The sequence below is a fragment of the Pimephales promelas genome, chromosome 16 (genome assembly GCF_988280905.1).
Source record: "Pimephales promelas chromosome 16, fPimPro1.hap1.1, whole genome shotgun sequence".
NCBI classification, from domain to species: domain Eukaryota; kingdom Metazoa; phylum Chordata; class Actinopteri; order Cypriniformes; family Leuciscidae; genus Pimephales; species Pimephales promelas.
The window spans coordinates 5,141,372-5,165,291 of record NC_142784.1 but is presented as its reverse complement, the minus strand read 5'-3'; the positions used below and the strand labels follow the sequence as shown (position 1 = coordinate 5,165,291).

The 23,920-nt window shown below is 47.4% G+C and overlaps 61 non-coding genes across 61 annotated transcripts; all 61 read right to left on the bottom strand.

Annotated features, from left to right (window-relative positions):
• Nucleotides 1-475: 475 nt before the first annotated feature.
• trnat-ugu (transfer RNA threonine (anticodon UGU)) lies at nucleotides 476-549 on the bottom strand. Its single transcript has one exon. It is a non-coding gene; the product is annotated as a tRNA-Thr (tRNA).
• A 173-nt stretch (nucleotides 550-722) lies between these two features.
• On the bottom strand, nucleotides 723-796 carry trnat-agu (transfer RNA threonine (anticodon AGU)). The gene has a single exon. It is a non-coding gene; the product is annotated as a tRNA-Thr (tRNA).
• Nucleotides 797-1,496: 700 nt separating this feature from the next.
• trnat-ugu (transfer RNA threonine (anticodon UGU)) lies at nucleotides 1,497-1,570 on the bottom strand. Its single transcript has one exon. It is a non-coding gene; the product is annotated as a tRNA-Thr (tRNA).
• Nucleotides 1,571-1,743: 173 nt separating this feature from the next.
• On the bottom strand, nucleotides 1,744-1,817 carry trnat-agu (transfer RNA threonine (anticodon AGU)). The gene has a single exon. It is a non-coding gene; the product is annotated as a tRNA-Thr (tRNA).
• A 699-nt stretch (nucleotides 1,818-2,516) lies between these two features.
• Nucleotides 2,517-2,590, bottom strand: trnat-ugu (transfer RNA threonine (anticodon UGU)). The gene has a single exon. It is a non-coding gene; the product is annotated as a tRNA-Thr (tRNA).
• Nucleotides 2,591-2,763: 173 nt separating this feature from the next.
• Nucleotides 2,764-2,837, bottom strand: trnat-agu (transfer RNA threonine (anticodon AGU)). The gene has a single exon. It is a non-coding gene; the product is annotated as a tRNA-Thr (tRNA).
• Nucleotides 2,838-3,272: 435 nt separating this feature from the next.
• trnar-ucu (transfer RNA arginine (anticodon UCU)) lies at nucleotides 3,273-3,362 on the bottom strand. Its single transcript is given in 2 exon segments — nucleotides 3,273-3,308; nucleotides 3,326-3,362. It is a non-coding gene; the product is annotated as a tRNA-Arg (tRNA).
• Nucleotides 3,363-3,544: 182 nt separating this feature from the next.
• Nucleotides 3,545-3,618, bottom strand: trnat-ugu (transfer RNA threonine (anticodon UGU)). The gene has a single exon. It is a non-coding gene; the product is annotated as a tRNA-Thr (tRNA).
• A 173-nt stretch (nucleotides 3,619-3,791) lies between these two features.
• trnat-agu (transfer RNA threonine (anticodon AGU)) lies at nucleotides 3,792-3,865 on the bottom strand. Its single transcript has one exon. It is a non-coding gene; the product is annotated as a tRNA-Thr (tRNA).
• A 435-nt stretch (nucleotides 3,866-4,300) lies between these two features.
• Nucleotides 4,301-4,390, bottom strand: trnar-ucu (transfer RNA arginine (anticodon UCU)). Its single transcript is given in 2 exon segments — nucleotides 4,301-4,336; nucleotides 4,354-4,390. It is a non-coding gene; the product is annotated as a tRNA-Arg (tRNA).
• Nucleotides 4,391-4,573: 183 nt separating this feature from the next.
• On the bottom strand, nucleotides 4,574-4,647 carry trnat-ugu (transfer RNA threonine (anticodon UGU)). The gene has a single exon. It is a non-coding gene; the product is annotated as a tRNA-Thr (tRNA).
• Nucleotides 4,648-4,820: 173 nt separating this feature from the next.
• Nucleotides 4,821-4,894, bottom strand: trnat-agu (transfer RNA threonine (anticodon AGU)). The gene has a single exon. It is a non-coding gene; the product is annotated as a tRNA-Thr (tRNA).
• Nucleotides 4,895-5,329: 435 nt separating this feature from the next.
• Nucleotides 5,330-5,419, bottom strand: trnar-ucu (transfer RNA arginine (anticodon UCU)). Its single transcript is given in 2 exon segments — nucleotides 5,330-5,365; nucleotides 5,383-5,419. It is a non-coding gene; the product is annotated as a tRNA-Arg (tRNA).
• Nucleotides 5,420-5,602: 183 nt separating this feature from the next.
• On the bottom strand, nucleotides 5,603-5,676 carry trnat-ugu (transfer RNA threonine (anticodon UGU)). The gene has a single exon. It is a non-coding gene; the product is annotated as a tRNA-Thr (tRNA).
• A 173-nt stretch (nucleotides 5,677-5,849) lies between these two features.
• On the bottom strand, nucleotides 5,850-5,923 carry trnat-agu (transfer RNA threonine (anticodon AGU)). The gene has a single exon. It is a non-coding gene; the product is annotated as a tRNA-Thr (tRNA).
• A 435-nt stretch (nucleotides 5,924-6,358) lies between these two features.
• Nucleotides 6,359-6,448, bottom strand: trnar-ucu (transfer RNA arginine (anticodon UCU)). The gene is given in 2 exon segments: nucleotides 6,359-6,394; nucleotides 6,412-6,448. It is a non-coding gene; the product is annotated as a tRNA-Arg (tRNA).
• Nucleotides 6,449-6,630: 182 nt separating this feature from the next.
• trnat-ugu (transfer RNA threonine (anticodon UGU)) lies at nucleotides 6,631-6,704 on the bottom strand. The gene has a single exon. It is a non-coding gene; the product is annotated as a tRNA-Thr (tRNA).
• Nucleotides 6,705-6,877: 173 nt separating this feature from the next.
• Nucleotides 6,878-6,951, bottom strand: trnat-agu (transfer RNA threonine (anticodon AGU)). The gene has a single exon. It is a non-coding gene; the product is annotated as a tRNA-Thr (tRNA).
• Nucleotides 6,952-7,386: 435 nt separating this feature from the next.
• On the bottom strand, nucleotides 7,387-7,476 carry trnar-ucu (transfer RNA arginine (anticodon UCU)). Its single transcript is given in 2 exon segments — nucleotides 7,387-7,422; nucleotides 7,440-7,476. It is a non-coding gene; the product is annotated as a tRNA-Arg (tRNA).
• A 183-nt stretch (nucleotides 7,477-7,659) lies between these two features.
• On the bottom strand, nucleotides 7,660-7,733 carry trnat-ugu (transfer RNA threonine (anticodon UGU)). Its single transcript has one exon. It is a non-coding gene; the product is annotated as a tRNA-Thr (tRNA).
• A 173-nt stretch (nucleotides 7,734-7,906) lies between these two features.
• On the bottom strand, nucleotides 7,907-7,980 carry trnat-cgu (transfer RNA threonine (anticodon CGU)). Its single transcript has one exon. It is a non-coding gene; the product is annotated as a tRNA-Thr (tRNA).
• A 677-nt stretch (nucleotides 7,981-8,657) lies between these two features.
• trnat-ugu (transfer RNA threonine (anticodon UGU)) lies at nucleotides 8,658-8,731 on the bottom strand. Its single transcript has one exon. It is a non-coding gene; the product is annotated as a tRNA-Thr (tRNA).
• Nucleotides 8,732-8,904: 173 nt separating this feature from the next.
• trnat-agu (transfer RNA threonine (anticodon AGU)) lies at nucleotides 8,905-8,978 on the bottom strand. The gene has a single exon. It is a non-coding gene; the product is annotated as a tRNA-Thr (tRNA).
• Nucleotides 8,979-9,378: 400 nt separating this feature from the next.
• Nucleotides 9,379-9,468, bottom strand: trnar-ucu (transfer RNA arginine (anticodon UCU)). The gene is given in 2 exon segments: nucleotides 9,379-9,414; nucleotides 9,432-9,468. It is a non-coding gene; the product is annotated as a tRNA-Arg (tRNA).
• Nucleotides 9,469-9,650: 182 nt separating this feature from the next.
• On the bottom strand, nucleotides 9,651-9,724 carry trnat-ugu (transfer RNA threonine (anticodon UGU)). Its single transcript has one exon. It is a non-coding gene; the product is annotated as a tRNA-Thr (tRNA).
• Nucleotides 9,725-9,897: 173 nt separating this feature from the next.
• On the bottom strand, nucleotides 9,898-9,971 carry trnat-cgu (transfer RNA threonine (anticodon CGU)). The gene has a single exon. It is a non-coding gene; the product is annotated as a tRNA-Thr (tRNA).
• A 435-nt stretch (nucleotides 9,972-10,406) lies between these two features.
• On the bottom strand, nucleotides 10,407-10,496 carry trnar-ucu (transfer RNA arginine (anticodon UCU)). Its single transcript is given in 2 exon segments — nucleotides 10,407-10,442; nucleotides 10,460-10,496. It is a non-coding gene; the product is annotated as a tRNA-Arg (tRNA).
• A 182-nt stretch (nucleotides 10,497-10,678) lies between these two features.
• Nucleotides 10,679-10,752, bottom strand: trnat-ugu (transfer RNA threonine (anticodon UGU)). The gene has a single exon. It is a non-coding gene; the product is annotated as a tRNA-Thr (tRNA).
• Nucleotides 10,753-10,925: 173 nt separating this feature from the next.
• On the bottom strand, nucleotides 10,926-10,999 carry trnat-agu (transfer RNA threonine (anticodon AGU)). Its single transcript has one exon. It is a non-coding gene; the product is annotated as a tRNA-Thr (tRNA).
• Nucleotides 11,000-11,434: 435 nt separating this feature from the next.
• On the bottom strand, nucleotides 11,435-11,524 carry trnar-ucu (transfer RNA arginine (anticodon UCU)). The gene is given in 2 exon segments: nucleotides 11,435-11,470; nucleotides 11,488-11,524. It is a non-coding gene; the product is annotated as a tRNA-Arg (tRNA).
• A 183-nt stretch (nucleotides 11,525-11,707) lies between these two features.
• Nucleotides 11,708-11,781, bottom strand: trnat-ugu (transfer RNA threonine (anticodon UGU)). Its single transcript has one exon. It is a non-coding gene; the product is annotated as a tRNA-Thr (tRNA).
• Nucleotides 11,782-11,954: 173 nt separating this feature from the next.
• On the bottom strand, nucleotides 11,955-12,028 carry trnat-cgu (transfer RNA threonine (anticodon CGU)). Its single transcript has one exon. It is a non-coding gene; the product is annotated as a tRNA-Thr (tRNA).
• A 677-nt stretch (nucleotides 12,029-12,705) lies between these two features.
• trnat-ugu (transfer RNA threonine (anticodon UGU)) lies at nucleotides 12,706-12,779 on the bottom strand. The gene has a single exon. It is a non-coding gene; the product is annotated as a tRNA-Thr (tRNA).
• A 173-nt stretch (nucleotides 12,780-12,952) lies between these two features.
• trnat-cgu (transfer RNA threonine (anticodon CGU)) lies at nucleotides 12,953-13,026 on the bottom strand. Its single transcript has one exon. It is a non-coding gene; the product is annotated as a tRNA-Thr (tRNA).
• A 670-nt stretch (nucleotides 13,027-13,696) lies between these two features.
• On the bottom strand, nucleotides 13,697-13,770 carry trnat-ugu (transfer RNA threonine (anticodon UGU)). The gene has a single exon. It is a non-coding gene; the product is annotated as a tRNA-Thr (tRNA).
• A 169-nt stretch (nucleotides 13,771-13,939) lies between these two features.
• Nucleotides 13,940-14,013, bottom strand: trnat-agu (transfer RNA threonine (anticodon AGU)). The gene has a single exon. It is a non-coding gene; the product is annotated as a tRNA-Thr (tRNA).
• Nucleotides 14,014-14,448: 435 nt separating this feature from the next.
• On the bottom strand, nucleotides 14,449-14,538 carry trnar-ucu (transfer RNA arginine (anticodon UCU)). The gene is given in 2 exon segments: nucleotides 14,449-14,484; nucleotides 14,502-14,538. It is a non-coding gene; the product is annotated as a tRNA-Arg (tRNA).
• Nucleotides 14,539-14,720: 182 nt separating this feature from the next.
• Nucleotides 14,721-14,794, bottom strand: trnat-ugu (transfer RNA threonine (anticodon UGU)). The gene has a single exon. It is a non-coding gene; the product is annotated as a tRNA-Thr (tRNA).
• A 173-nt stretch (nucleotides 14,795-14,967) lies between these two features.
• On the bottom strand, nucleotides 14,968-15,041 carry trnat-agu (transfer RNA threonine (anticodon AGU)). Its single transcript has one exon. It is a non-coding gene; the product is annotated as a tRNA-Thr (tRNA).
• A 384-nt stretch (nucleotides 15,042-15,425) lies between these two features.
• Nucleotides 15,426-15,515, bottom strand: trnar-ucu (transfer RNA arginine (anticodon UCU)). The gene is given in 2 exon segments: nucleotides 15,426-15,461; nucleotides 15,479-15,515. It is a non-coding gene; the product is annotated as a tRNA-Arg (tRNA).
• Nucleotides 15,516-15,697: 182 nt separating this feature from the next.
• trnat-ugu (transfer RNA threonine (anticodon UGU)) lies at nucleotides 15,698-15,771 on the bottom strand. The gene has a single exon. It is a non-coding gene; the product is annotated as a tRNA-Thr (tRNA).
• Nucleotides 15,772-15,944: 173 nt separating this feature from the next.
• On the bottom strand, nucleotides 15,945-16,018 carry trnat-agu (transfer RNA threonine (anticodon AGU)). Its single transcript has one exon. It is a non-coding gene; the product is annotated as a tRNA-Thr (tRNA).
• Nucleotides 16,019-16,434: 416 nt separating this feature from the next.
• trnar-ucu (transfer RNA arginine (anticodon UCU)) lies at nucleotides 16,435-16,524 on the bottom strand. Its single transcript is given in 2 exon segments — nucleotides 16,435-16,470; nucleotides 16,488-16,524. It is a non-coding gene; the product is annotated as a tRNA-Arg (tRNA).
• Nucleotides 16,525-16,706: 182 nt separating this feature from the next.
• trnat-ugu (transfer RNA threonine (anticodon UGU)) lies at nucleotides 16,707-16,780 on the bottom strand. Its single transcript has one exon. It is a non-coding gene; the product is annotated as a tRNA-Thr (tRNA).
• Nucleotides 16,781-16,953: 173 nt separating this feature from the next.
• On the bottom strand, nucleotides 16,954-17,027 carry trnat-ugu (transfer RNA threonine (anticodon UGU)). The gene has a single exon. It is a non-coding gene; the product is annotated as a tRNA-Thr (tRNA).
• A 434-nt stretch (nucleotides 17,028-17,461) lies between these two features.
• trnar-ucu (transfer RNA arginine (anticodon UCU)) lies at nucleotides 17,462-17,551 on the bottom strand. The gene is given in 2 exon segments: nucleotides 17,462-17,497; nucleotides 17,515-17,551. It is a non-coding gene; the product is annotated as a tRNA-Arg (tRNA).
• A 182-nt stretch (nucleotides 17,552-17,733) lies between these two features.
• trnat-ugu (transfer RNA threonine (anticodon UGU)) lies at nucleotides 17,734-17,807 on the bottom strand. Its single transcript has one exon. It is a non-coding gene; the product is annotated as a tRNA-Thr (tRNA).
• A 173-nt stretch (nucleotides 17,808-17,980) lies between these two features.
• trnat-cgu (transfer RNA threonine (anticodon CGU)) lies at nucleotides 17,981-18,054 on the bottom strand. Its single transcript has one exon. It is a non-coding gene; the product is annotated as a tRNA-Thr (tRNA).
• A 669-nt stretch (nucleotides 18,055-18,723) lies between these two features.
• trnat-ugu (transfer RNA threonine (anticodon UGU)) lies at nucleotides 18,724-18,797 on the bottom strand. The gene has a single exon. It is a non-coding gene; the product is annotated as a tRNA-Thr (tRNA).
• Nucleotides 18,798-18,970: 173 nt separating this feature from the next.
• trnat-cgu (transfer RNA threonine (anticodon CGU)) lies at nucleotides 18,971-19,044 on the bottom strand. The gene has a single exon. It is a non-coding gene; the product is annotated as a tRNA-Thr (tRNA).
• Nucleotides 19,045-19,479: 435 nt separating this feature from the next.
• On the bottom strand, nucleotides 19,480-19,569 carry trnar-ucu (transfer RNA arginine (anticodon UCU)). The gene is given in 2 exon segments: nucleotides 19,480-19,515; nucleotides 19,533-19,569. It is a non-coding gene; the product is annotated as a tRNA-Arg (tRNA).
• Nucleotides 19,570-19,751: 182 nt separating this feature from the next.
• On the bottom strand, nucleotides 19,752-19,825 carry trnat-ugu (transfer RNA threonine (anticodon UGU)). Its single transcript has one exon. It is a non-coding gene; the product is annotated as a tRNA-Thr (tRNA).
• A 173-nt stretch (nucleotides 19,826-19,998) lies between these two features.
• trnat-cgu (transfer RNA threonine (anticodon CGU)) lies at nucleotides 19,999-20,072 on the bottom strand. The gene has a single exon. It is a non-coding gene; the product is annotated as a tRNA-Thr (tRNA).
• Nucleotides 20,073-20,742: 670 nt separating this feature from the next.
• trnat-ugu (transfer RNA threonine (anticodon UGU)) lies at nucleotides 20,743-20,816 on the bottom strand. The gene has a single exon. It is a non-coding gene; the product is annotated as a tRNA-Thr (tRNA).
• A 173-nt stretch (nucleotides 20,817-20,989) lies between these two features.
• On the bottom strand, nucleotides 20,990-21,063 carry trnat-cgu (transfer RNA threonine (anticodon CGU)). Its single transcript has one exon. It is a non-coding gene; the product is annotated as a tRNA-Thr (tRNA).
• Nucleotides 21,064-21,733: 670 nt separating this feature from the next.
• On the bottom strand, nucleotides 21,734-21,807 carry trnat-ugu (transfer RNA threonine (anticodon UGU)). Its single transcript has one exon. It is a non-coding gene; the product is annotated as a tRNA-Thr (tRNA).
• Nucleotides 21,808-21,980: 173 nt separating this feature from the next.
• trnat-agu (transfer RNA threonine (anticodon AGU)) lies at nucleotides 21,981-22,054 on the bottom strand. The gene has a single exon. It is a non-coding gene; the product is annotated as a tRNA-Thr (tRNA).
• Nucleotides 22,055-22,470: 416 nt separating this feature from the next.
• On the bottom strand, nucleotides 22,471-22,560 carry trnar-ucu (transfer RNA arginine (anticodon UCU)). The gene is given in 2 exon segments: nucleotides 22,471-22,506; nucleotides 22,524-22,560. It is a non-coding gene; the product is annotated as a tRNA-Arg (tRNA).
• A 182-nt stretch (nucleotides 22,561-22,742) lies between these two features.
• trnat-ugu (transfer RNA threonine (anticodon UGU)) lies at nucleotides 22,743-22,816 on the bottom strand. The gene has a single exon. It is a non-coding gene; the product is annotated as a tRNA-Thr (tRNA).
• Nucleotides 22,817-22,989: 173 nt separating this feature from the next.
• Nucleotides 22,990-23,063, bottom strand: trnat-cgu (transfer RNA threonine (anticodon CGU)). Its single transcript has one exon. It is a non-coding gene; the product is annotated as a tRNA-Thr (tRNA).
• A 670-nt stretch (nucleotides 23,064-23,733) lies between these two features.
• On the bottom strand, nucleotides 23,734-23,807 carry trnat-ugu (transfer RNA threonine (anticodon UGU)). The gene has a single exon. It is a non-coding gene; the product is annotated as a tRNA-Thr (tRNA).
• Between the last annotated feature and the right edge of the window lie 113 nt (nucleotides 23,808-23,920).

Sequence of the window (23,920 nt, the reverse complement as noted above, 5' to 3'; positions counted from 1 at the left end):
CACCACTCTGTGGTGACTGCCAGTCCATGTGTGCAAGAGCCAAGAGGTTTTGGTAAGCAAATGTAGTAGTAAACAAAACAGACAACATTTTGAAGCCTTTCAACTACATTGACATTATTTGAAATGAACACGTTGAAAACAAGAGGCCTCAAAAGCTTTCTGTTAACTGAGGGCAACACTGTACAGTATGGGGTTGACAAAAGGGCTAAAGGTACGACTCGAACCCACAACCTTTGAATGTCCTCATTTTGCAATCTAGAAGTCCAATGCGCTATCCATTGCGCCACAGAGCCCACATGATTATGTGGTTGGGCCACTTGATGGTTTTTCATCTGGGCATTTCCAACACTGTAATGCTTTTCACTCTGCGGGCATAAAAGACAGGTGCTCTAGCCTCTGCACAATTTAAACTGGATTCAAGGTCTCAAGGCTCTCTGTCCAAGAACAATCCCAAAGAGCAAAGTTAGCTGGATAGAGGCACCGCTGGGATTCGAGCCCACGATCTCCTGTTTACAAGACAGGCGCTTTGACCAACTAAGCCACGGCACCTTGATGCTATGATTTGTTATCTTGGGACACTGTCCTTCAACAACAGCTCAGGGATGGTTTGCAAGTGGAAGCAATTGCAAAGGAAGCCTCAGTTTCACCGTTTGTGGTCAGTTCTCAGAAAAGCAAAGAATTGCGAGGGTTCAAGGCCTTGCGAAACAGAAGGGCACAGTCAAAGGCACCACTGGGATTCGAACCCAGGATCTCCTGTTTACTAGACAGGCGCTTTAACCAACTAAGCCACAGCGCCTGCCAGCCTGTGCACAAAAAAGATGCAAATCGTGGACCAGGCCTTGGACAGCATAAACTAGTTTGTTGACAACTGCGTGGGGGGTGGCCAGCCAGCCTCTGTGATTATTGGCCAACCATGTTCAGCTGGACTCCTAGAACCCACATCAAACATGTTTATGGAGCTCCATTCACAAGAGCTGCAAAGACCATCTAAGCAGCGGGAAGAGAAAGGAAGTCTGGCACCACTCTGTGGTGACTGCCAGTCCTTGTGTGCAAGAGCCAAGAGGTTTTGGTAAGCAAATGTAGTAGTAAACAAAACAGACAACATTTTGAAGCCTTTCAACTACATTGACATTATTTGAAATGAACACGTTGAGAACAAGAGGCCTCAAAAGCTTTCTGTTAACTGAGGGCAACACTGTACAGTATGGGGTTGACAAAAGGGCTAAAGGTACGTATCTGGTGGGACTCGAACCCACAACCTTTGAATGCCCACATTTTGCAATCTAGAAGTCCAATGCGCTATCAATTGCGCCAGAGAACCCACATGATTGTGTGGTTGGGCCACTTGATGGTTTTTCATCTGGGCATTCCCAACACTGTAATGCTTTTCACTCTGCGGGCAGAAAAGACAGGTGCTCTAGCCTCTGCACAATTTAAACTGAATTCAAAGTCTCTCTGTCCAAGAACAATCCCAAAGAACAAAGTCAGCTGGATAGAGGCACCATTGGGATTCGAACCCAGGACCTCCTGTTTACAAGACAGGCGCTTTGACCAACTAAGCCACGGCGCTTTGATGCTATGATTTGTTATCCTGGGACACTGTCCTTCAACAACAGCTCAGGGATGGTTTGCAAGTGGAAGAAATTGCAAAGCAAGCCTCAGTTTCACCGTTTGTGGTCAGTTATCAGAAAAGCAAAGAATTACGAGGGTTCAAGGCCTTGCGAAACAGAAGGGCACAGTCAAAGGCACCGCTGGGATTCGAACCCAGGATCTCCTGTTTACTAGACAGGCGCTTTAACCAACTAAGCCACAGCGCCTGCCAGCCTGTGCACAAAAAGATGCAAATCGTGGACCAGGCCTTGGACAGCATAAACTAGTTTGTTGACAACTGCGTGGGGGGTGGCCAGCCAGCCTCTGTGATTATTGGCCAACCATGTTCAGCTGGACTCCTAGAACCCACATCAAACATGTTTATGGAGCTCCATTCACAAGAGCTGCAAAGACCATCTAAGCAGCGGGAAGAGAAAGGAAGTCTGGCACCACTCTGTGGTGACTGCCAGTCCTTGTGTGCAAGAGCCAAGAGATTTTGGTAAGCAAATGTAGTAGTAAACAAAACAGACAACATTTTGAAGCCTTTCAACTACATTGACATTATTTGAAATGAACACGTTGAGAACAAGAGGCCTCAAAAGCTTTCTGTTAACTGAGGGCAACACTGTACAGTATGGGGTTGACAAAACGGCTAAAGGTACGACTCTGGTGGGACTCGAACCCACAACCTTTGAATGCCCTCATTTTGCAATCTAGAAGTCCAATGCGCTATCAATTGCGCCAGAGAACCCACATGATTGTGTGGTTGGGCCACTTGATGGTTTTTCATCTGGGCATTCCCAACACTGTAATGCTTTTCACTCTGCGGGCAGAAAAGACAGGTGCTCTAGCCTCTGCACAATTTAAACTGAATTCAAAGTCTCTCTGTCCAAGAACAATCCCAAAGAACAAAGTCAGCTGGATAGAGGCACCGTTGGGATTCGAACCCAGGACCTCCTGTTTACAAGACAGGCGCTTTGACCAACTAAGCCACGGCGCCTTGATGCTATGATTTGTTATCTTGGGACACTGTCCTTCAACAACAGCTCAGGGATGGTTTGCAAGTGGAAGAAATTGCAAAGCAAGCCTCAGTTTCACCGTTTGTGGTCAGTTCTCAGAAAAGCAAAGAATTGCGAGGGTTCAAGGCCTTGCGAAACAGAAGGACACAGTCAAAGGCACCGCTGGGATTCGAACCCAGGATCTCCTGTTTACTAGACAGGCGCTTTAACCAACTAAGCCACAGCGCCTGCCAGCCTGTGCACAAAAAAGATGCAAATCGTGGACCAGGCCTTGGACAGCATAAACTAGTTTGTTGACAACTGCGTGGGGGGTGGCCAGCCAGCCTCTGTGATTATTGGCCAACCATGTTCAGCTGGACTCCTAGAACCCACATCAAACATGTTTATGGAGCTCCATTCACAAGAGCTGCAAAGACCATCTAAGCAGCGGGAAGAGAAAGGAAGTCTGGCACCACTCTGTGGTGACTGCCAGTCCTTGTGTGCAAGAGCCAAGAGGTTTTGGTAAGCAAATGTAGTAGTAAACAAAACAGACAACATTTTGAAGCCTTTCAACTACATTGACATTATTTGAAATGAACACGTTGAGAACAAGAGGCCTCAAAAGCTTTCTGTTAACTGAGGGCAACACTGTACAGTATGGGGTTGACAAAAGGGCTAAAGGTACGACTCTGGTGGGACTCGAACCCACAACCTTTGAATGTCCTCATTTTGCAATCTAGAAGTCCAATGCGCTATCCATTGCGCCACAGAGCCCACATGATTATGTGGTTGGGCCACTTGATGGTTTTTCATCTGGGCATTTCCAACAATGTAATGCTTTTCACTCTGCGGGCAGAAAAGACAGGTGCTCTAGCCTCTGCACAATTTAAACTGGATTCAAGGTCTCAAGGCTCTCTGTCCAAGAACAATCCCAAAGAGCAAAGCTAGCTGGATAGAGGCACCGCTGGGATTCGAACCCAGGATCTCCTGTTTACAAGACAGGCGCTTTGACCAACTAAGCCACGGCGCCTTGATGCTATGATTTGTTATCTTGGGACACTGTCCTTCAACAACAGCTCAGGGATGGTTTGCAAGTGGAAGCAATTGCAAAGGAAGCCTCAGTTTCACCGTTTGTGGTCAGTTCTCATAAAAGCAAAGAATTGCGAGGGTTCAAGGCCTTGCGAAACAGAAGGGCACAGTCAAAGGCACCACTGGGATTCGAACCCAGGATCTCCTGTTTACTAGACAGGCGCTTTAACCAACTAAGCCACAGCGCCTGCCAGCCTGTGCACAAAAAAGATGCAAATCGTGGACCAGGCCTTGGACAGCATAAACTAGTTTGTTGACAACTGCGTGGGGGGTGGCCAGCCAGCCTCTGTGATTATTGGCCAACCATGTTCAGCTGGACTCCTAGAACCCACATCAAACATGTTTATGGAGCTCCATTCACAAGAGCTGCAAAGACCATCTAAGCAGCGGGAAGAGAAAGGAAGTCTGGCACCACTCTGTGGTGACTGCCAGTCCTTGTGTGCAAGAGCCAAGAGGTTTTGGTAAGCAAATGTAGTAGTAAACAAAACAGACAACATTTTGAAGCCTTTCAACTACATTGACATTATTTGAAATGAACACGTTGAGAACAAGAGGCCTCAAAAGCTTTCTGTTAACTGAGGGCAACACTGTACAGTATGGGGTTGACAAAAGGGCTAAAGGTACGACTCTGGTGGGACTCGAACCCACAACCTTTGAATGTCCTCATTTTGCAATCTAGAAGTCCAATGCGCTATCCATTGCGCCACAGAGCCCACATGATTATGTGGTTGGGCCACTTGATGGTTTTTCATCTGGGCATTTCCAACACTGTAATGCTTTTCACTCTGCGGGCAGAAAAGACAGGTGCTCTAGCCTCTGCACAAATTTAAACTGGATTCAAGGTCTCAAGGCTCTCTGTCCAAGAACAATCCCAAAGAGCAAAGTCAGCTGGATAGAGGCACCGCTGGGATTCGAACCCAGGATCTCCTGTTTACAAGACAGGCGCTTTGACCAACTAAGCCACGGCGCCTTGATGCTATGATTTGTTATCTTGGGACACTGTCCTTCAACAACAGCTCAGGGATGGTTTGCAAGTGGAAACAATTGCAAAGGAAGCCTCAGTTTCACCGTTTGTGGTCAGTTCTCAGAAAAGCAAAGAATTGCGAGGGTTCAAGGCCTTGCGAAACAGAAGGGCACAGTCAAAGGCACCACTGGGATTCGAACCCAGGATCTCCTGTTTACTAGACAGGCGCTTTAACCAACTAAGCCACAGCGCCTGCCAGCCTGTGCACAAAAAAGATGCAAATCGTGGACCAGGCCTTAGACAGCATAAACTAGTTTGTTGACAACTGCGTGGGGGGTGGCCAGCCAGCCTCTGTGATTATTGGCCAACCATGTTCAGCTGGACTCCTAGAACCCACATCAAACATGTTTATGGAGCTCCATTCACAAGAGCTGCAAAGACCATCTAAGCAGCGGGAAGAGAAAGGAAGTCTGGCACCACTCTGTGGTGACTGCCAGTCCTTGTGTGCAAGAGCCAAGAGGTTTTGGTAAGCAAATGTAGTAGTAAACAAAACAGACAACATTTTGAAGCCTTTCAACTACATTGACATTATTTGAAATGAACACGTTGAGAACAAGAGGCCTCAAAAGCTTTCTGTTAACTGAGGGCAACACTGTACAGTATGGGGTTGACAAAAGGGCTAAAGGTACGACTCTGGTGGGACTCGAACCCACAACCTTTGAATGTCCTCATTTTGCAATCTAGAAGTCCAATGCGCTATCCATTGCGCCACAGAGCCCACATGATTATGTGGTTGGGCCACTTGATGGTTTTTCATCTGGGCATTTCCAACACTGTAATGCTTTTCACTCTGCGGGCAGAAAAGACAGGTGCTCTAGCCTCTGCACAAATTTAAACTGGATTCAAGGTCTCAAGGCTCTCTGTCCAAGAACAATCCCAAAGAGCAAAGTCAGCTGGATAGAGGCACCGCTGGGATTCGAACCCAGGATCTCCTGTTTACAAGACAGGCGCTTTGACCAACTAAGCCACGGCGCCTTGATGCTATGATTTGTTATCTTGGGACACTGTCCTTCAACAACAGCTCAGGGATGGTTTGCAAGTGGAAACAATTGCAAAGGAAGCCTCAGTTTCACCGTTTGTGGTCAGTTCTCAGAAAAGCAAAGAATTGCGAGGGTTCAAGGCCTTGCGAAACAGAAGGGCACAGTCAAAGGCACCACTGGGATTCGAACCCAGGATCTCCTGTTTACTAGACAGGCGCTTTAACCAACTAAGCCACAGCGCCTGCCAGCCTGTGCACAAAAAAGATGCAAATCGTGGACCAGGCCTTAGACAGCATAAACTAGTTTGTTGACAACTGCGTGGGGGGTGGCCAGCCAGCCTCTGTGATTATTGGCCAACCATGTTCAGCTGGACTCCTAGAACCCACATCAAACATGTTTATGGAGCTCCATTCACAAGAGCTGCAAAGACCATCTAAGCAGCGGGAAGAGAAAGGAAGTCTGGCACCACTCTGTGGTGACTGCCAGTCCTTGTGTGCAAGAGCCAAGAGGTTTTGGTAAGCAAATGTAGTAGTAAACAAAACAGACAACATTTTGAAGCCTTTCAACTACATTGACATTATTTGAAATGAACACGTTGAGAACAAGAGGCCTCAAAAGCTTTCTGTTAACTGAGGGCAACACTGTACAGTATGGGGTTGACAAAAGGGCTAAAGGTACGACTCTGGTGGGACTCGAACCCACAACCTTTGAATGCCCTCATTTTGCAATCTAGAAGTCCAATGCGCTATCCATTGCGCCACAGAGCCCACATGATTATGTGGTTGGGCCACTTGATGGTTTTTCATCTGGGCATTTCCAACAATGTAATGCTTTTCACTCTGCGGGCAGAAAAGACAGGTGCTCTAGCCTCTGCACAATTTAAACTGGATTCAAGGTCTCAAGGCTCTCTGTCCAAGAACAATCCCAAAGAGCAAAGCTAGCTGGATAGAGGCACCGCTGGGATTCGAACCCAGGATCTCCTGTTTACAAGACAGGCGCTTTGACCAACTAAGCCACGGCGCCTTGATGCTATGATTTGTTATCTTGGGACACTGTCCTTCAACAACAGCTCAGGGATGGTTTGCAAGTGGAAGCAATTGCAAAGGAAGCCTCAGTTTCACCGTTTGTGGTCAGTTCTCAGAAAAGCAAAGAATTGCGAGGGTTCAAGGCCTTGCGAAACAGAAGGGCACAGTCAAAGGCACCACTGGGATTCGAACCCAGGATCTCCTGTTTACTAGACAGGCGCTTTAACCAACTAAGCCACAGCGCCTGCCAGCCTGTGCACAAAAAAGATGCAAATCGTGGACCAGGCCTTGGACAGCATAAACTAGTTTGTTGACAACTGCGTGGGGGGTGGCCAGCCAGCCTCTGTGATTATTGGCCAACCATGTTCAGCTGGACTCCTAGAACCCACATCAAACATGTTTATGGAGCTCCATTCACAAGAGCTGCAAAGACCATCTAAGCAGCGGGAAGAGAAAGGAAGTCTGGCACCACTCTGTGGTGACTGCCAGTCCTTGTGTGCAAGAGCCAAGAGGTTTTGGTAAGCAAATGTAGTAGTAAACAAAACAGACAACATTTTGAAGCCTTTCAACTACATTGACATTATTTGAAATGAACACGTTGAGAACAAGAGGCCTCAAAAGCTTTCTGTTAACTGAGGGCAACACTGTACAGTATGGGGTTGACAAAAGGGCTAAAGGTACGACTCTGGTGGGACTCGAACCCACAACCTTTGAATGTCCTCATTTTGCAATCTAGAAGTCCAATGCGCTATCCATTGCGCCACAGAGCCCACATGATTATGTGGTTGGGCCACTTGATGGTTTTTCATCTGGGCATTTCCAACACTGTAATGCTTTTCACTCTGCGGGCAGAAAAGACAGGTGCTCTAGCCTCTGCACAAATTTAAACTGGATTCAAGGTCTCAAGGCTCTCTGTCCAAGAACAATCCCAAAGAGCAAAGTCAGCTGGATAGAGGCACCGCTGGGATTCGAACCCAGGATCTCCTGTTTACAAGACAGGCGCTTTGACCAACTAAGCCACGGCGCCTTGATGCTATGATTTGTTATCTTGGGACACTGTCCTTCAACAACAGCTCAGGGATGGTTTGCAAGTGGAAACAATTGCAAAGGAAGCCTCAGTTTCACAGTTTGCGGTCAGTTCTCAGAAAAGCAAAGAATTGCAAGGGTTCAAGGCCTTGCGAAACAGAAAGGCACAGTCAAAGGCACCGCTGGGATTTGAACCCAGGATCTCCTGTTTACGAGACAGGCGCTTTAACCAACTAAGCCACAGCGCCTGCCAGCATGTGCACAAAAAAGATGCAAATCGTGGACCAGGCCTTGGACAGCATAAACTATGGGGTGGCCAGCCAGCCTCTGTGATTATTGGCCAACCATGTTCAGCAGGACTCCTAGAACCCACAACAAACATGTTTATGGAGCTCCATTCACAACAGCTGCAAAGACCATCTAAGCAGCGGGAAGAGAAAGGAAGTCTGGCACCACTCTGTGGTGACTGCCAGTCCATGTGTGCAAGAGCCAAGAGGTTTTGGTAAGCAGATGTAGTAGTAAACAAAACAGACAACATTTTGAAGCCTTTCAACTACATTGACATTATTTGAAATGAACACGTTGAAAACAAGAGGCCTCAAAAGCTTTCTGTTAACTGAGGGCAACACTGTACAGTATGGGGTTGACAAAAGGGCTAAAGGTACGACTCGAACCCACAACCTTTGAATGTCCTCATTTTGCAATCTAGAAGTCCAATGCGCTATCCATTGCGCCACAGAGCCCACATGATTATGTGGTTGGGCCACTTGATGGTTTTTCATCTGGGCATTTCCAACACTGTAATGCTTTTCACTCTGCGGGCAGAAAAGACAGGTGCTCTAGCCTCTGCACAATTTAAACTGGATTCAAGGTCTCAAGGCTCTCTGTCCAAGAACAATCCCAAAGAGCAAAGTTAGCTGGATAGAGGCACCGCTGGGATTCGAGCCCACGATCTCCTGTTTACAAGACAGGCGCTTTGACCAACTAAGCCACGGCACCTTGATGCTATGATTTGTTATCTTGGGACACTGTCCTTCAACAACAGCTCAGGGATGGTTTGCAAGTGGAAGCAATTGCAAAGGAAGCCTCAGTTTCACCGTTTGTGGTCAGTTCTCAGAAAAGCAAAGAATTGCGAGGGTTCAAGGCCTTGCGAAACAGAAGGGCACAGTCAAAGGCACCACTGGGATTCGAACCCAGGATCTCCTGTTTACTAGACAGGCGCTTTAACCAACTAAGCCACAGCGCCTGCCAGCCTGTGCACAAAAAAGATGCAAATCGTGGACCAGGCCTTGGACAGCATAAACTAGTTTGTTGACAACTGCGTGGGGGGTGGCCAGCCAGCCTCTGTGATTATTGGCCAACCATGTTCAGCTGGACTCCTAGAACCCACATCAAACATGTTTATGGAGCTCCATTCACAAGAGCTGCAAAGACCATCTAAGCAGCGGGAAGAGAAAGGAAGTCTGGCACCACTCTCTGGTGACTGCCAGTCCTTGTGTGCAAGAGCCAAGAGGTTTTGGTAAGCAAATGTAGTAGTAAACAAAACAGACAACATTTTGAAGCCTTTCAACTTCATTGACATTATTTGAAATGAACACGTTGAGAACAAGAGGCCTCAAAAGGGGTTGACAAAAGGGCTAAAGGTACGACTCTGGTGGGACTCGAACCCACAACCTTTGAATGCCCTCATTTTGCAATCTAGAAGTCCAATGCGCTATCCATTGCGCCACAGAACCCATATGATTATCTGGTTGGGCCACTTGATGTTTTTTCATCTGGGCATTTTCAACACTGTAATGCTTTTCACTCTGCGGGCAGAAAAGACAGGTGCTCTAGCCTCTGCACAATTTAAACTGGATTCAAGGTCTCAAGGCTCTCTGTCCAAGAACAATCCCAAAAAGCAAAGTTAGCTGGATAGAGGCACCGCTGGGATTCGAACCCAGGATCTGCTGTTTACAAGACAGGCGCTTTGACCAACTAAGCCACGGCGCCTTGATGCTATGATTTGTTATCTTGGGACACTGTCCTTCAACAACAGCTCAGGGATGGTTTGCAAGTGGAAACAATTGCAAAGGAAGCCTCAGTTTCACAGTTTGCGGTCAGTTCTCAGAAAAGCAAAGAATTGCGAGGGTTCAAGGCCTTGCGAAACAGAAGGGCACAGTCAAAGGCACCGCTGGGATTTGAACCCAGGATCTCCTGTTTACGAGACAGGCGCTTTAACCAACTAAGCCACAGCGCCTGCCAGCCTATGCACAAAAAAGATGCAAATCATGGACCAGGCCTTGGACAGCATAAACTAGTTTGTTGACAACTGCGTGGGGGGTGGCCAGCCAGCCTCTGTGATTATTGGCCAACCATGTTCAGCTGGACTCCTAGAACCCACATCAAACATGTTTATGGAGCTCCATTCACAAGAGCTGCAAAGACCATCTAAGCAGCGGGAAGAGAAAGGAAGTCTGGCACCACTCTGTGGTGACTGCCAGTCCTTGTGTGCAAGAGCCAAGAGGTTTTGGTAAGCAAATGTAGTAGTAAACAAAACAGACAACATTTTGAAGCCTTTCAACTACATTGACATTATTTGAAATGAACACGTTGAGAACAAGAGGCCTCAAAAGCTTTCTGTTAACTGAGGGCAACACTGTACAGTATGGGGTTGACAAAAGGGCTAAAGGTACGACTCTGGTGGGACTCGAACCCACAACCTTTGAATGCCCTCATTTTGCAATCTAGAAGTCCAATGCGCTATCCATTGCGCCACAGAGCCCACATGATTATGTGGTTGGGCCACTTGATCGTTTTTCATCTGGGCATTTCCAACAATGTAATGCTTTTCACTCTGCGGGCAGAAAAGACAGGTGCTCTGGCCTCTGCACAATTTAAACTGGATTCAAGGTCTCAAGGCTCTCTGTCCAAGAACAATCCCAAAGAGCAAAGCTAGCTGGATAGAGGCACCGCTGGGATTCGAACCCAGGATCTCCTGTTTACAAGACAGGCGCTTTGACCAACTAAGCCACGGCGCCTTGATGCTATGATTTGTTATCTTGGGACACTGTCCTTCAACAACAGCTCAGGGATGGTTTGCAAGTGGAAGCAATTGCAAAGGAAGCCTCAGTTTCACCGTTTGTGGTCAGTTCTCAGAAAAGCAAAGAATTGCGAGGGTTCAAGGCCTTGCGAAACAGAAGGGCACAGTCAAAGGCACCACTGGGATTCGAACCCAGGATCTCCTGTTTACTAGACAGGCGCTTTAACCAACTAAGCCACAGCGCCTGCCAGCCTGTGCACAAAAAAGATGCAAATCGTGGACCAGGCCTTGGACAGCATAAACTAGTTTGTTGACAACTGCGTGGGGGGTGGCCAGCCAGCCTCTGTGATTATTGGCCAACCATGTTCAGCTGGACTCCTAGAACCCACATCAAACATGTTTATGGAGCTCCATTCACAAGAGCTGCAAAGACCATCTAAGCAGCGGGAAGAGAAAGGAAGTCTGGCACCACTCTGTGGTGACTGCCAGTCCTTGTGTGCAAGAGCCAAGAGGTTTTGGTAAGCAAATGTAGTAGTAAACAAAACAGACAACATTTTGAAGCCTTTCAACTACATTGACATTATTTGAAATGAACACGTTGAGAACAAGAGGCCTCAAAAGCTTTCTGTTAACTGAGGGCAACACTGTACAGTATGGGGTTGACAAAAGGGCTAAAGGTACGACTCTGGTGGGACTCGAACCCACAACCTTTGAATGTCCTCATTTTGCAATCTAGAAGTCCAATGCGCTATCCATTGCGCCACAGAGCCCACATGATTATGTGGTTGGGCCACTTGATGGTTTTTCATCTGGGCATTTCCAACACTGTAATGCTTTTCACTCTGCGGGCAGAAAAGACAGGTGCTCTAGCCTCTGCACAAATTTAAACTGGATTCAAGGTCTCAAGGCTCTCTGTCCAAGAACAATCCCAAAGAGCAAAGTCAGCTGGATAGAGGCACCGCTGGGATTCGAACCCAGGATCTCCTGTTTACAAGACAGGCGCTTTGACCAACTAAGCCACGGCGCCTTGATGCTATGATTTGTTTTCTTGGGACACTGTCCTTCAACAACAGCTCAGGGATGGTTTGCAAGTGGAAACAATTGCAAAGGAAGCCTCAGTTTCACAGTTTGCGGTCAGTTCTCAGAAAAGCAAAGAATTGCAAGGGTTCAAGGCCTTGCGAAACAGAAGGGCACAGTCAAAGGCACCGCTGGGATTTGAACCCAGGATCTCCTGTTTACGAGACAGGCGCTTTAACCAACTAAGCCACAGCGCCTGCCAGCATGTGCACAAAAAAGATGCAAATCGTGGACCAGGCCTTGGACAGCATAAACTATGGGGTGGCCAGCCAGCCTCTGTGATTATTGGCCAACCATGTTTAGCAGGACTCCTAGAACCCACAACAAACATGTTTATGGAGCTCCATTCACAACAGCTGCAAAGACCATCTAAGCAGCGGGAAGAGAAAGGAAGTCTGGCACCACTCTGTGGTGACTGCCAGTCCATGTGTGCAAGAGCCAAGAGGTTTTGGTAAGCAAATGTAGTAGTAAACAAAACAGACAACATTTTGAAGCCTTTCAACTACATTGACATTATTTAAAATGAACACGTTGAAAACAAGAGGCCTCAAAAGCTTTCTGTTAACTGAGGGCAACACTGTACAGTATGGGGTTGACAAAAGGGCTAAAGGTACGACTCGAACCCACAACCTTTGAATGTCCTCATTTTGCAATCTAGAAGTCCAATGCGCTATCCATTGCGCCACAGAGCCCACATGATTATGTGGTTGGGCCACTTGATGGTTTTTCATCTGGGCATTTCCAACACTGTAATGCTTTTCACTCTGCGGGCAGAAAAGACAGGTGCTCTAGCCTCTGCACAATTTAAACTGGATTAAAGGTCTCAAGGCTCTCTGTCCAAGAACAATCCCAAAGAGCAAAGTCAGCTGGATAGAGGCACCGCTGGGATTCGAACCCAGGATCTCCTGTTTACAAGACAGGCGCTTTGACCAACTAAGCCACGGCGCCTTGATGCTATGATTTGTTATCTTGGGACACTGTCCTTCAACAACAGCTCAGGGATGGTTTGCAAGTGGAAACAAATGCAAAGGAAGCCTCAGTTTCACCGTTTGTGGTCAGTTCTCAGAAAAGCAAAGAATTGCAAGGGTTCAAGGCCTTGCGAAACAGAAGGGCACAGTCAAAGGCACCGCTGGGATTCGAACCCAGGATTTCCTGTTTACGAGACAGGCGCTTTAACCAACTAAGCCACAGCGCCTGCCTGTGCACAAAAAAGATGCAAATCGTGGACCAGGTCTTGGACAGCATAAACTATGGGGTGGCCAGCCAGCCTCTGTGATTATTGGCCAACCATGTTCAGCAGGACTCCTAGAACCCACAACAAACATGTTTATGGAGCTCCATGCACAAGAGCTGCAAAGACCATCTAAGCAGCGGGAAGAGAAAGGAAGTCTGGCACCACTCTGTGGTGACTGCCAGTCCTTGTGTGCAAGAGCCAAGAGATTTTGGTAAGCAAATGTAGTAGTAAACAAAACAGACAACATTTTGAAGCCTTTCAACTACATTGACATTATTTGAAATGAACACGTTGAGAACAAGAGGCCTCAAAAGCTTTCTGTTAACTGAGGGCAACACTGTACAGTATGGGGTTGACAAAACGGCTAAAGGGACTCGAACCCACAACCTTTGAATGTCCTCATTTTGCAATCTAGAAATCCAATGCGCTATCCATTGCACCAGAGAACCCACATGATTGTGTGGTTGGGCCACTTGATGGTTTTTCATCTGGGCATTCCCAACACTGTAATGCTTTTCACTCTGCGGGCAGAAAAGACAGGCGCTCTAGCCTCTGCACAATTTAAACTGGATTCAAAGTCTCAAGGCTCTCTGTCCAAGAACAATCCCAAAGAACAAAGTCAGCTGGATAAAGGCACCGTTGGGATTCGAACCCAGGACCTCCTGTTTACAAGACAGGCGCTTTGACCAACTAAGCCACGGCGCCTTGATGCTATGATTTGTTATCTTGGGACACTGTCCTTCAACAACAGCTCAGGGATGGTTTGCAAGTGGAAGAAATTGCAAAGCCTCAGTTTCACCGTTTGTGGTCAGTTCTCAGAAAAGCAAAGAATTGCGAGGGTTCAAGGCCTTGCGAAACAGAAGGGCACAGTCAAAGGCACCGCTGGGATTCGAACCCAGGATCTCCTGTTTACTAGACAGGCGCTCTAACCAACTAAGCCACAGCGCCTGCCAGCCTGTGCACAAAAAAGATGCAAATCGTGGACCAGGCCTTGGACAGCATAAACTAGTTTGTTGACAACTGCGTGGGGGGTGGCCAGCCAGCCTCTGTGATTATTGGCCAACCATGTTCAGCTGGACTCCTAGAACCCACATCAAACATGTTTATGGAGCTCCATTCACAAGAGCTGCAAAGACCATCTAAGCAGCGGGAAGAGAAAGGAAGTCTGGCACCACTCTGTGGTGACTGCCAGTCCTTGTGTGCAAGAGCCAAGAGGTTTTGGTAAGCAAATGTAGTAGTAAACAAAACAGACAACATTTTGAAGCCTTTCAACTACATTGACATTATTTGAAATGAACGCGTTGAGAACAAGAGGCCTCAAAAGCTTTCTGTTAACTGAGGGCAACACTGTACAGTATGGGGTTGACAAAAGGGCTAAAGGTACGACTCTGGTGGGACTCGAACCCACAACCTTTGAATGTCCTCATTTTGCAATCTAGAAGTCCAATGCGCTATCAATTGCGCCACAGAGCCCACATGATTATGTGGTTGGGCCACTTGATGGTTTTTCATCTGGGCATTTCCAACACTGTAATGCTTTTCACTCTGCGGGCAGTAAAGACAGGTGCTCTAGCCTCTGCACAATTTAAACTGGATTCAAGGTCTCAAGGCTCTCTGTCCAAGAACAATCCCAAAGAGCAAAGTCAGCTGGATAGAGGCACCGCTGGGATTCGAACCCAGGATCTCCTGTTTACAAGACAGGAGCTTTGACCAACTAAGCCACGGCACCTTGATGCTATGATTTGTTATCTTGGGACACTGTCCTTCAACAACAGCTCAGGGATGGTTTGCAAGTGGAAGAAATTGCAAAGCAAGCCTCAGTTTCACCGTTTGTGGTCAGTTCTCAGAAAAGCAAAGAATTGCGAGGGTTCAAGGCCTTGCGAAACAGAAGGGCACAGTCAAAGGCACCGCTGGGATTCGAACCCAGGATCTCCTGTTTACTAGACAAGCCCTTTAACCAACTAAGCCACAGCACCTGCCAGCCTGTGCACAAAAAAGATGCAAATCGTGGACCAGGCCTTGGACAGCATAAACTATGGGGTGGCCAGCCAGCCTCTGTGATTATTGGCCAACCATGTTCAGCAGGACTCCTAGAACCCACAACAAACATGTTTATGGAGCTCCATTCACAACAGCTGCAAAGACCATCTAAGCAGCGGGAAGAGAAAGGAAGTCTGGCACCACTCTGTGGTGACTGCCAGTCCATGTGTGCAAGAGCCAAGAGGTTTTGGTAAGCAAATGTAGTAGTAAACAAAACAGACAACATTTTGAAGCCTTTCAACTACATTGACATTATTTGAAATGAACACGTTGAGAACAAGAGGCCTCAAAAGCTTTCTGTTAACTGAGGGCTAAAGGTACGACTCTGGTGGGACTCGAACCCACAACCTTTGAATGTCCTCATTTTGCAATCTAGAAGTCCAATGCGCTATCCATTGCGCCACAGAGCCCACATGATTATGTGGTTGGGCCACTTGATGGTTTTTCATCTGGGCATTTCCAACACTGTAATGCTTTTCACTCTGCGGGCAGAAAAGACAGGTGCTCTAGCCTCTGCACAATTTAAACTGGATTCAAAGTCTCAAGGCTCTCTGTCCAAGAACAATCCCAAAGAGCAAAGTCAGCTGGATAGAGGCACCGCTGGGATTCGAACCCAGGATCTCCTGTTTACAAGACAGGCGCTTTGACCAGCTAAGCCACGGCGCCTTGATGCCAAGATCTGTTATCTTGGGACACTGTCCTTCAACAACAGCTCAGGGATGGTTTGCAAGTGGAAGAAATTGCAAAGCAAGCCTCAGTTTCACCGTTTGTGGTCAGTTCTCAGAAAAGCAAAGAATTGCGAGGGTTCAAGGCCTTGCGAAACAGAAGGGCACAGTCAAAGGCACCGCTGGGATTCGAACCCAGGATCTCCTGTTTACTAGACAGGCGCTTTAACCAACTAAGCCACAGCGCCTGCCAGCCTGTGCTCAAAAAAGATGCAAATCGTGGACCAGGCCTTGGACAGCATAAACTATGGGGTGGCCAGCCAGCCTCTGTGGTTATTGGCCAACCATGTTCAGCAGGACTCCTAGAACCCACAACAAACATGTTTATGGAGCTCCATTCACAACAGCTGCAAAGACCATCTAAGCAGCGGGAAGAGAAAGGAAGTCTGGCACCACTCTGTGGTGACTGCCAGTCCATGTGTGCAAGAGCCAAGAGGTTTTGGTAAGCAAATGTAGTAGTAAACAAAACAGACAACATTTTGAAGCCTTTCAACTACATTGACATTATTTGAAATGAACACGTTGAGAACAAGAGGCCTCAAAAGCTTTCTGTTAACTGAGGGCAACACTGTACAGTATGGGGTTGACAAAAGGGCTAAAGGTACGACTCTGGTGGGACTCGAACCCACAACCTTTGAATGTCCTCATTTTGCAATCTAGAAGTCCAATGCGCTATCCATTGCGCCACAGAGCCCACATGATTATGTGGTTGGGCCACTTGATGGTTTTTCATCTGGGCATTTCCAACACTGTAATGCTTTTCACTCTGCGGGCAGAAAAGACAGGTGCTCTAGCCTCTGCACAATTTAAACTGGATTCAAGGTCTCAAGGCTCTCTGTCCAAGAACAATCCCAAAGAGCAAAGTCAGCTGGATAGAGGCACCGCTGGGATTCGAACCCAGGATCTCCTGTTTACAAGACAGGCGCTTTGACCAACTAAGCCACGGCGCCTTGATGCTATGATTTGTTATCTTGGGACACTGTCCTTCAACAACAGCTCAGGGATGGTTTGCAAGTGGAAACAATTGCAAAGGAAGCCTCAGTTTCACCGTTTGTGGTCAGTTCTCAGAAAAGCAAAGAATTGCGAGGGTTCAAGGCCTTGCGAAACAGAAGGGCACAGTCAAAGGCACCGCTGGGATTCGAACCCAGGATCTCCTGTTTACAAGACAGGCGCTTTAACCAACTAAGCCACAGCGCCTGCCAGCCTGTGCACAAAAAGATGCAAATCGTGGACCAGGCCTTGGACAGCATAAACTAGTTTGTTGACAACTGCGTGGGGGGTGGCCAGTCAGCCTCTGTGATTATTGGCCAACCATGTTCAGCTGGACTCCTAGAACCCACATCAAACATGTTTATGGAGCTCCATTCACAAGACCTGCAAAGACCATCTAAGCAGCGGGAAGAGAAAGGAAGTCTGGCACCACTCTGTGGTGACTGCCAGTCCTTGTGTGCAAGAGCCAAGAGGTTTTGGTAAGCAAATGTAGTAGTAAACAAAACAGACAACATTTTGAAGCCTTTCAACTACATTGACATTATTTGAAATGAACACGTTGAGAACAAGAGGCCTCAAAAGCTTTCTGTTAACTGAGGGCAACACTGTACAGTATGGGGTTGACAAAAGGGCTAAAGGTACGACTCTGGTGGGACTCGAACCCACAACCTTTGAATGTCCTCATTTTGCAATCTAGAAGTCCAATGCGCTATCCATTGCGCCACAGAGCCCACATGATTATGTGGTTGGGCCACTTGATGGTTTTTCATCTGGGCATTTCCAACACTGTAATGCTTTTCACTCTGCGGGCAGAAAAGACAGGTGCTCTAGCCTCTGCACAATTTAAACTGGATTCAAGGTCTCAAGGCTCTCTGTCCAAGAACAATCCCAAAGAGCAAAGTCAGCTGGATAGAGGCACCGCTGGGATTCGAACCCAGGATCTCCTGTTTACAAGACAGGCGCTTTGACCAACTAAGCCACGGCGCCTTGATGCTATGATTTGTTATCTTGGGACACTGTCCTTCAACAACAGCTCAGGGATGGTTTGCAAGTGGAAACAATTGCAAAGGAAGCCTCAGTTTCACCGTTTGTGGTCAGTTCTCAGAAAAGCAAAGAATTGCGAGGGTTCAAAGCCTTGCGAAACAGAAGGGCACAGTCAAAGGCACCGCTGGGATTCGAACCCAGGATCTCCTGTTTACGAGACAGGCGCTTTAACCAACTAAGCCACAGCGCCTGCCTGTGCACAAAAAAGATGCAAATCGTGGACCAGGCCTTGGACAGCATAAACTATGGGGTGGCCAGCCAGCCTCTGTGATTATTGGCCAACCATGTTCAGCAGGACTCCTAGAACCCACAACAAACATGTTTATGGAGCTCCATGCACAAGAGCTGCAAAGACCATCTAAGCAGCGGGAAGAGAAAGGAAGTCTGGCACCACTCTGTGGTGACTGCCAGTCCTTGTGTGCAAGAGCCAAGAGATTTTGGTAAGCAAATGTAGTAGTAAACAAAACAGACAACATTTTGAAGCCTTTCAACTACATTGACATTATTTGAAATGAACACGTTGAGAACAAGAGGCCTCAAAAGCTTGCTGTTAACTGAGGGCAACACTGTACAGTATGGGGTTGACAAAACGGCTAAAGGGACTCGAACCCACAACTTTGAATGTCCTCATTTTGCAATCTAGAAATCCAATGCGCTATCCATTGCACCAGAGAACCCACATGATTGTGTGGTTGGGCCACTTGATGGTTTTTCATCTGGGCATTCCCAACACTGTAATGCTTTTCACTCTGCGGGCAGAAAAGACAGGCGCTCTAGCCTCTGCACAATTTAAACTGGATTCAAAGTCTCAAGGCTCTCTGTCCAAGAACAATCCCAAAGAACAAAGTCAGCTGGATAGAGGCACCGTTGGGATTCGAACCCAGGACCTCCTGTTTACAAGACAGGCGCTTTGACCAACTAAGCCACGGCACCTTGATGCTATGATTTGTTATCTTGGGACACTGTCCTTCAACAACAGCTCAGGGATGGTTTGCAAGTGGAAACAATTGCAAAGGAAGCCTCAGTTTCACCGTTTGTGGTCAGTTCTCAGAAAAGCAAAGAATTGCGAGAGTTCAAGGCCTTGCGAAACAGAAGGGCACAGTCAAAGGCACCGCTGGGATTCGAACCCAGGATCTCCTGTTTACGAGACAGGCGCTTTAACCAACTAAGCCACAGCGCCTGCCAGCCTGTGCACAAAAAAGATGCAAATCGTGGACCAGGCCTTGGACAGCATAAACTAGTTTGTTGACAACTGCGTGGGGGGTGGCCAGTCAGCCTCTGTGATTATTGGCCAACCATGTTCAGCTGGACTCCTAGAACCCACATCAAACATGTTTATGGAGCTCCATTCACAAGACCTGCAAAGACCATCTAAGCAGCGGGAAGAGAAAGGAAGTCTGGCACCACTCTGTGGTGACTGCCAGTCCTTGTGTGCAAGAGCCAAGAGGTTTTGGTAAGCAAATGTAGTAGTAAACAAAACAGACAACATTTTGAAGCCTTTCAACTACATTGACATTATTTGAAATGAACACGTTGAGAACAAGAGGCCTCAAAAGCTTTCTGTTAACTGAGGGCAACACTGTACAGTATGGGGTTGACAAAAGGGCTAAAGGTACGACTCTGGTGGGACTCGAACCCACAACCTTTGAATGTCCTCATTTTGCAATCTAGAAGTCCAATGCGCTATCCATTGCGCCACAGAGCCCACATGATTATATGGTTGGGCCACTTGATGGTTTTTTATCTGGGCATTTCCAACACTGTAATGCTTTTCACTCTGCGGGCAGAAAAGACAGGTGCTCTAGCCTCTGCACAATTTAAACTGGATTAAAGGTCTCAAGGCTCTCTGTCCAAGAACAATCCCAAAGAGCAAAGTCAGCTGGATAGAGGCACCGCTGGGATTCGAACCCAGGATCTCCTGTTTACAAGACAGGCGCTTTGACCAACTAAGCCACGGCGCCTTGATGCTATGATTTGTTATCTTGGGACACTGTCCTTCAACAACAGCTCAGGGATGGTTTGCAAGTGGAAACAATTGCAAAGGAAGCCTCAGTTTCACCGTTTGTGGTCAGTTCTCAGAAAAGCAAAGAATTGCGAGGGTTCAAGGCCTTGCGAAACAGAAGGGCACAGTCAAAGGCACCGCTGGGATTCGAACCCAGGATCTCCTGTTTACGAGACAGGCGCTTTAACCAACTAAGCCACAGCGCCTGCCTGTGCACAAAAAAGATGCAAATCGTGGACCAGGCCTTGGACAGCATAAACTATGGGGTGGCCAGCCAGCCTCTGTGATTATTGGCCAACCATGTTCAGCAGGACTCCTAGAACCCACAACAAACATGTTTATGGAGCTCCATGCACAAGAGCTGCAAAGACCATCTAAGCAGCGGGAAGAGAAAGGAAGTCTGGCACCACTCTGTGGTGACTGCCAGTCCTTGTGTGCAAGAGCCAAGAGATTTTGGTAAGCAAATGTAGTAGTAAACAAAACAGACAACATTTTGAAGCCTTTCAACTACATTGACATTATTTGAAATGAACACGTTGAGAACAAGAGGCCTCAAAAGCTTTCTGTTAACTGAGGGCAACACTGTACAGTATGGGGTTGACAAAACGGCTAAAGGGACTCGAACCCACAACCTTTGAATGTCCTCATTTTGCAATCTAGAAATCCAATGCGCTATCCATTGCACCAGAGAACCCACATGATTGTGTGGTTGGGCCACTTGATGGTTTTTCATCTGGGCATTCCCAACACTGTAATGCTTTTCACTCTGCGGGCAGAAAAGACAGGCGCTCTAGCCTCTGCACAATTTAAACTGGATTCAAAGTCTCAAGGCTCTCTGTCCAAGAACAATCCCAAAGAACAAAGTCAGCTGGATAGAGGCACCGTTGGGATTCGAACCCAGGACCTCCTGTTTACAAGACAGGCGCTTTGACCAACTAAGCCACGGCGCCTTGATGCTATGATTTGTTATCTTGGGACACTGTCCTTCAACAACAGCTCAGGGATGGTTTGCAAGTGGAAACAATTGCAAAGGAAGCCTCAGTTTCACCGTTTGTGGTCAGTTCACAGAAAAGCAAAGAATTGCGAGGGTTCAAGGCCATGCGAAACAGAAGGGCACATTCAAAGGCACCGCTGGGATTCGAACCCAGGATCTCCTGTTTACGAGACAGGCGCTTTAACCAACTAAGCCACAGCGCCTGCCTGTGCACAAAAAAGATGCAAATCGTGGACCAGGCCTTGGACAGCATAAACTATGGGGTGGCCAGCCAGCCTCTGTGATTATTGGCCAACCATGTTCAGCAGGACTCCTAGAACCCACAACAAACATGTTTATGGAGCTCCATGCACAAGAGCTGCAAAGACCATCTAAGCAGCGGGAAGAGAAAGGAAGTCTGGCACCACTCTGTGGTGACTGCCAGTCCTTGTGTGCAAGAGCCAAGAGATTTTGGTAAGCAAATGTAGTAGTAAACAAAACAGACAACATTTTGAAGCCTTTCAACTACATTGACATTATTTGAAATGAACACGTTGAGAACAAGAGGCCTCAAAAGCTTTCTGTTAACTGAGGGCAACACTGTACAGTATGGGGTTGACAAAACGGCTAAAGGGACTCGAACCCACAACCTTTGAATGTCCTCATTTTGCAATCTAGAAATCCAATGCGCTATCCATTGCACCAGAGAACCCACATGATTGTGTGGTTGGGCCACTTGATGGTTTTTCATCTGGGCATTCCCAACACTGTAATGCTTTTCACTCTGCGGGCAGAAAAGACAGGTGCTCTAGCCTCTGCACAATTTAAACTGGATTCAAAGTCTCAAGGCTCTCTGTCCAAGAACAATCCCAAAGAGCAAAGTCAGCTGGATAGAGGCACCGCTGGGATTCGAACCCAGGATCTCCTGTTTACAAGACAGGCGCTTTGACCAGCTAAGCCACGGCGCCTTGATGCCAAGATCTGTTATCTTGGGACACTGTCCTTCAACAACAGCTCAGGGATGGTTTGCAAGTGGAAGAAATTGCAAAGCAAGCCTCAGTTTCACCGTTTGTGGTCAGTTCTCAGAAAAGCAAAGAATTGCGAGGGTTCAAGGCCTTGCGAAACAGAAGGGCACAGTCAAAGGCACCGCTGGGATTCGAACCCAGGATCTCCTGTTTACTAGACAGGCGCTTTAACCAACTAAGCCACAGCGCCTGACAGCCTGTGCACAAAAAAGATGCAAATCGTGGACCAGGCCTTGGACAGCATAAACTATGGGGTGGCCAGCCAGCCTCTGTGATTATTGGCCAACCATGTTCAGCAGGACTCCTAGAACCCACAACAAACATGTTTATGGAGCTCCATTCACTACAGCTGCAAAGACCATCTAAGCAGCGGGAAGAGAAAGGAAGTCTGGCACCACTCTGTGGTGACTGCCAGTCCATGTGTGCAAGAGCCAAGAGGTTTTGGTAAGCAAATGTAGTAGTAAACAAAACAGACAACATTTTGAAGCCTTTCAACTACATTGACATTATTTGAAATGAACACGTTGAGAACAAGAGGCCTCAAAAGCTTTCTGTTAACTGAGGGCAACACTGTACAGTATGGGGTTGACAAAAGGGCTAAAGGTACGACTCTGGTGGGACTCGAACCCACAACCTTTGAATGTCCTCATTTTGCAATCTAGAAGTCCAATGCGCTATCCATTGCGCCACAGAGCCCACATGATTATGTGGTTGGGCCACTTGATGGTTTTTCATCTGGGCATTTCCAACACTGTAATGCTTTTCACTCTGCGGGCAGAAAAGACAGGTGCTCTAGCCTCTGCACAATTTAAACTGGATTCAAGGTCTCAAGGCTCTCTGTCCAAGAACAATCCCAAAGAGCAAAGTCAGCTGGATAGAGGCACCGCTGGGATTCGAACCCAGGATCTCCTGTTTACAAGACAGGCGCTTTGACCAACTAAGCCACGGTGCCTTGATGCTATGATTTGTTATCTTGGGACACTGTCCTTCAACAACAGCTCAGGGATGGTTTGCAAGTGGAAACAATTGCAAAGGAAGCCTCAGTTTCACCGTTTGTGGTCAGTTCTCAGAAAAGCAAAGAATTGCGAGGGTTCAAGGCCTTGCGAAACAGAAGGGCACAGTCAAAGGCACCGCTGGGATTCGAACCCAGGATCTCCTGTTTACGAGACAGGCGCTTTAACCAACTAAGCCACAGCGCCTGCCTGTGCACAAAAAAGATGCAAATCGTGGACCAGGCCTTGGACAGCATAAACTATGGGGTGGCCAGCCAGCCTCTGTGATTATTGGCCAACCATGTTCAGCTGGACTCCTAGAACCCACAACAAACATGTTTATGGAGCTCCATGCACAAGAGCTGCAAAGACCATCTAAGCAGCGGGAAGAGAAAGGAAGTCTGGCACCACTCTGTGGTGACTGCCAGTCCTTGTGTGTAAGAGCCAAGAGATTTTGGTAAGCAAATGTAGTAGTAAACAAAACAGACAACATTTTGAAGCCTTTCAACTACATTGACATTATTTGAAATGAACACGTTGAGAACAAGAGGCCTCAAAAGCTTTCTGTTAACTGAGGGCAACACTGTACAGTATGGGGTTGACAAAACGGCTAAAGGGACTCGAACCCACAACCTTTGAATGTCCTCATTTTGCAATCTAGAAATCCAATGCGCTATCCATTGCACCAGAGAACCCACATGATTGTGTGGTTGGGCCACTTGATGGTTTTTCATCTGGGCATTCCCAACACTGTAATGCTTTTCACTCTGTGGGCAGAAAAGACAGGCGCTCTAGCCTCTGCACAATTTAAACTGGATTCAAAGTCTCAAGGCTCTCTGTCCAAGAACAATCCCAAAGAACAAAGGCAGCTGGATAGAGGCACCGTTGGGATTCGAACCCAGGACCTCCTGTTTACAAGACAGGCGCTTTGACCAACTAAGCCACGGCGCCTTGATGCTATGATTTGTTATCTTGGGACACTGTCCTTCAACAACAGCTCAGGGATGGTTTGCAAGTGGAAACAATTGCAAAGGAAGCCTCAGTTTCACCGTTTGTGGTCAGTT